This window comes from Pteropus alecto, unplaced genomic scaffold (assembly GCF_000325575.1).
Source record: "Pteropus alecto unplaced genomic scaffold, ASM32557v1 scaffold25, whole genome shotgun sequence".
In the NCBI taxonomy this organism is placed as follows: Eukaryota; Metazoa; Chordata; class Mammalia; order Chiroptera; family Pteropodidae; genus Pteropus; species Pteropus alecto.
In genome coordinates, this window is record NW_006441955.1 from 22,141,467 (window position 1) to 22,147,357 (window position 5,891).

The 5,891-nt window shown below is 31.8% G+C and overlaps 1 pseudogene; it reads right to left on the reverse strand.

Moving 5' to 3' along the window:
* Window positions 1-2,466: 2,466 nt before the first annotated feature.
* LOC112485983 lies at window positions 2,467-2,585 on the reverse strand (annotated as a pseudogene).
* Between the last annotated feature and the right edge of the window lie 3,306 nt (window positions 2,586-5,891).

The window sequence follows — 5,891 nt, forward strand, 5'->3', positions numbered from 1 at the left end:
AACTAAACATAGTTGACTGGTGCTCTAGCTGCTCACTTGTTTGAGCCTTTTATTTTCTTCTTCCACCATCTGCCATGGTAATTCTTGGCATTTCTCCATTTAGTGTGGACTAATATTTTTTCTAAAGTTTTAACAGACATTCTAGAAGCATACTAGTGCTGTTTCCTAGGGTCCTTGCCAGGGCGTTACATCCTGTGTACTGGGAAAGTACTCTCATACTGATAAACTCTCTTTTCTCTAATTTTATATTCTATCTCCCTGACTCAGCACCCTCAGGATCCAGTCCCATACACATGCTCCTGGCTTTTGGATGTGGGCTGTCCCCTGAGACAGGGTAACCTTGGGCAAGGCAGCTCTCTTCAGTAGAAGGCGATTTTAGTATCCACTGATGATTATTGTTGGAAACAATTATCATTGCTGAAAGGAAGTTTTCCAATCCCTTCATTCCTTTAGCTTACACATCTCTAATATACCAATATAATAAAACAGAGAAAATAGAGTGACAGATAATATTTGAGAGAGAAAATATAAATGATCTCCAAAATGAAAAAATGATTAACTCTCTAAGAATCAATGAAAGGCAAATAATGACAAAAGATATTTAACTAAAAACAAATGTAAAAATTATTTTTAGAATACTATACTCATTTTTCACAAGGATGTAGTAAAATGTGAATTCTTATTTTCTTGTGAAAGGAGTTTGCACAAACAATTTAACTCCATGTATCAAGAATCAGGTGATTCTTCCCCTATGAACCTTCAAACCTTCGACAACCCTTTTTGTCTCACTTTGCTTTCATTTTTTACTTTTAAATTCAGATGAAATTAAATTTATACTATTAATAAAAAGTTTTCTTGGTATCATCTCATCCATCTTAATCAGCTCAGGCTGTCATAACAAATACTATAGAGTAGGTGGCTTAAACAAAGAATTTTTTGCTCCCAATTGTGGAGGCTGGGAAGTGAAGATCAGGATTTTAGCATGGACACTCTCTGATGAGGGTTTTTCCTGGCTTATAGATGGCCATCTTCTCACTTATCTTTACAGGGCAGAGAGAGAGAGAGGGTAAGAGAGAGAGAGACAGAGACAGAGACAGAGACAGAAACAGAGACACTGGCTTTCTTATTGTTCCCACTTCAGGGCCTTTATACTGGTGGCCTATCTGCCTAGAATGTATTTACACTAGTTTCTGGTATATATGGGTCATTCCTTCACTTCAGTCATATCTCTGTTCCAATGTCATCTTTTCACAGGAGGCTAATCTAACTACTCTAGCACTTCTTACTAGTTACTTCCCGTGCTCTTATCTTGCTCTATTTTTTTTTAAGGACCCCTAAGTTATATAACTTTGTTTGCTTATATGCTCATCATTCATGTTTCTTGTTCATATCTCCCATGAAGGCAGGGACTTCATGTATCCTGTTCAATATTACATCCTCATTATCTATATAGTGCTTGCAAATAACTTATGCTAAGTAAATGTTTCTTGAATGAATGAGTGAATAAAGGAACAACCTTCTGATATTAATGTATACCTATTTGACAAATAAGTAAATGAAGGCACAACATTGCTTCCTTCCAATGCAAATAGTAACATTTTACAATACTGTATTTATACTACATTCTAAGCATCATTCTAAATACTTTATATCTATTGTGACATTAATCTTTCCATCAACCCTATGAGGTACATAACTATTGTTATACTCATTTATTGATGAGGAATCTGTACAACTGAGTAATTAAGAAACCGATCCAAGGTTACAAAGCTAGTAAAGAGTGGATCTACAATGTGAACTCAAGCATTTTGGCTCAGGGGCCTAAACCCTTAAATACTGCATTAAATGTGTTAAATTAATTAATAAGGGTAAAGCACTTAAAACAATGTCTAGTACATAAATATTTGTTAATTATATATTGGTATTATTATATTGCTTTGTTGGTGATGTGTTGTTCAAGTATTTGCTCATGTTTATTGGTTCTACCAGTTCGTATTGCCATTTTGTTTTCTTTTTTTATTATTATTTCTTATTTAGCAATTTTATTTTCTTAATGTTTTTCAACAAGCAAATGTTTTACATTCTGAAGAAGCCCAATTTATCAATTTTTTTCTTTTATGTTTTGTGTTTCTTTGTTTTATGCAGGAAACCTTTGCATATGTCAGAGTTCAAAGATTTTACCTATGCTTATTCTAGAAATTCTATAGCTTTAAATCAATATTCCTTTTTTTTTTTTTCATGAAGATATTGAGTTGATATAGCACCATCTGTTGAGAAGGCTTTTGTTTTCTCCATTGAATTGCTGTGGATTCTCTGTGGAAAAATCAATTGACTATATGTACATTGATCTATTTCTAGACTTCTGTTCTATTGATATTTATTTATTTAGGCTGAGGCAACCCTTGGTTGACCTCACAGATTGCAAGGACCTTGTCAGTTTACAATCCCTTATTTTTTTATTTTTTACACCTACAGCACCTGGTCTTCCTAAGTGGTCTCTCATCCAAGTACTAACCAGGCCTGACCCTGCTTGGTTTCCAAGATCAGACGGGATCAGGCTGGTTAAGGGAGGCATGGCCATAGACTGTTCTATTGATTTTTAATCTTTCTTTTGCATAATTCCAAACTGTCTTGATTAATTTAGCTTTATAGTATGTCTGCACTGTCCAGTACAATAGCCAATAACTTGGCTATTTAAATTTAAATTAACAAAAGAAAATTAGAATTTCAGTTCTTTAGCTGTAGAAGCCACATTTCGTGCTGAACAGCTACATGAAACTAGGGACTACTATATCAGGCAGCACATAATTATGTCTATTATTATAGAAAATTCTATTAAACAGTACTGTAGAAAGTCTTTGTTCTTTTAAAATTTGCTTTAGTTATTCTAGATTCTTGTACTTTCATATGAATTGTAGAATCAGATAGTCAATTATATGTCAAAGCTGGCAGATTTTTTATTGAGATTGCATTTTTGAATCTACAGGTCAATTTGAGGAGAACTGCAACGTTATTAAGTCTTTCACTCTCAAATATGGTATATCTCTCCATTTATATAGGTCTTCTTTAATTTCTCACAGGAATGTTTTGTAGGTTTTAGTACTTGAACATCTTTTATTTTATTTATTCCTAGGTATACTGGCATGATTGTAAACAGAACTTTAAACATTTCATTTCCAAGTGTTTGCCTAATATATAAGAATATATTTTATTTTTGTATATTAATCTAATATCATTTGAACTTGCTAAATTCATTTATTATTTCTAGCAATTGTTCTGTAGATTTCCTAAGATTTTTGGTTGAGATTGCATTAAATCTATAGATGAATTTAAGGAAAAGTGATAACAACATTGAGTCTCTAATTCATAAACATGGCATATCTTTAAGTTGGTTTAGATCTTCAATTTCACAAGTATTTGCTACTTTTCAGTTTATAGGACTTGTACAATTTTGTTAAAATATCTCTACATATTTCTTATTTTTATGCTATTGTAAATTACATTTTTTTCCACTTTCAAATTTTAATTTCCAGTTGTTTCATGCCTGTATATGTGAATGCCACTGGTTTCTATATATTGACTTTGTATCCTGAGATCTTACTTAGCTTTTCTTTAGATTTCTTAGGATTTTCTGTGTACCCAATCATGGTGTCTGCAAATAATAGAGTTTTATCTCCTTCTTTCCAATCTATATGCTTTTTCTTTCTTTTACTTGCCTAAGTGCATTGACTAAGAACTCTAGAACTATGCTGAATAGAATCTTAGGGGAAAATATTCAGTCTTTCACTATTAAGTATAATATTACCTTTAGGTTTTCTGTAAATACACTTTGTTAAGCTCATGAAGTTCCTTTCTTTTCTTATTTCGAGGAGAGCTGGGTTTTGTTTTTTTTTTTTAACCAGTCATGAAAATTGTTTTTTGTCAAAAACTTTTTCTACATCTATTAAAATATTTTTTTTATTTTTTAAATTAATGGAAGTAATTATATGGATTGTTGTTCAAATGTTAAACCAACTTTGCATAGTTGTGATAAAACTCTCCCAGTTGTGATACAATATCTTTCTATGTCTTGCTATATTTAATTTGCTAATATTTTGTTAAGGATTTTTGAATTTCTTTTCACAGGGGATATCACTTTATATTTTTCTTTTAATGTCTTTGCATGCTTTTAGAATCGGGATATTGTAGGCCTCATAAAATGAGTTGGGAATTATTCTCTCCTTTTTGGTTTTCTGTTAAAGTTTGTGTAGGAGTGGTATTATTTCTTCCTTAAACATTTGATAATGAGATATTATTTCTAATAGATGCAGGCACCAGTGAATTGTTATATCTTTCAATATATTAAAAATATTTCATATTCTCAACAGATATTTTCTTAGATCAGCATACAACTTACTCTAATTTTTCCTGGAATAAGAAGAGGCCAGTCCACTAATAGTAGGCACACTCAGAGATTTACTGAGAGAGAAAGAGAGGAAAAAGCAACATTTCCCATTTACTCCCTCCTGACCCCAGTATATATAAATGGTTGTTTTTATGTGCCATTCACACCACGTTCAGGTCTGAAAGGGAAGGATATTTATTCTAAGAGTGAAATTTTTATTATTATGGTTTATTATAATACTTTCTATGTCATAATTTAATACTTTTATTGCATTTTTTTTTCACTTAAACATTGAACCTCTAACAAATTGCATCCAAGTAAGTAAGGCTGCCATTAATAAAAAATGATTGTTGAAAATATGTGTTCTCGAAGAATGTTTTAAAATTTCAAACAAAAAGAACATTGGCAAATATACACTCAAAGTGAAAGCGTGGAAAATGATATTTCAAGCAAATGGCATTCAGAGAAAAGTGGGAGTAGCAGTACTAATATCAGATGAAATAGACTTCAAAATAAAAAAAGTAAACAAAGATACCGAGAGACACTTCATAATGATAAAGTGAATCATGCACCAAAAAGACATAACACTTATTAATATCTATGCTCCCAATAAAAGAGCCTCGAAATATGTAAAGCAATTACTAATAGAACTAAAGGGAGAAACAGACCAAAACACCATCATAGTAGGAGACCTAAATACCCCACTGTCAGATATGGACAGATCATCCAAACAGAAAATCAATAAGGAAATAACATCCTTAAATGACACATTAGACCAACTGGACATAATTGACCTATACATTCTTCCTTAGTGCACATGAAACATTTTCAAGAATCTACCACTTACTGGGAAATAGAGATAGCCTCAACAAATACAAGTGGGTTGAAATCATACCAACCATATTCTCTGATCATAATGCTTTGAAACTAGAGAGCAACTGCAAAAAGAAAGCAGGAAGAACCACAAATACATGGAGATTAAACAACATGCTACTGAAGAATAACTGGGTCAGAGAAGAAATAAAAAGAGAGATCAAGAGATACATAGAAACGAATGATGATAGTACAACATATCAAAACTTGTGGGACATGGCAAAAGTGGTCATAAGAGGAAAATTCATATAATTACAGTCCTATCTCCAAAAACAAGAACAAGACCAAATAAACAACAGAGTGTTTCATCTTAAAAAACAAGAAAAGGAAGAACAAATGAAGCCTAAAGTCAGCAGAAGGAAAAAATTATCAAAATTAGAGCAGATATAAATGAAATTGAAAACAAAAGAACGATTAAAAAAAATGCAACAAAGAGCTGGTTCTTTGAAAAGGTTAATAAAATTGACAAACCCCTGCTAGACTCACTAAAGAAAAAAAAGAAAAGACACAAATAAACAAAATCAGGGATGAAATAGGGGATATTATGACTGACATCACAGAAATACAAAGGATAATACAAGAATACTATGAAAAAGCATATAATACCAAATTTAATAACCTAGACGAACTGGAA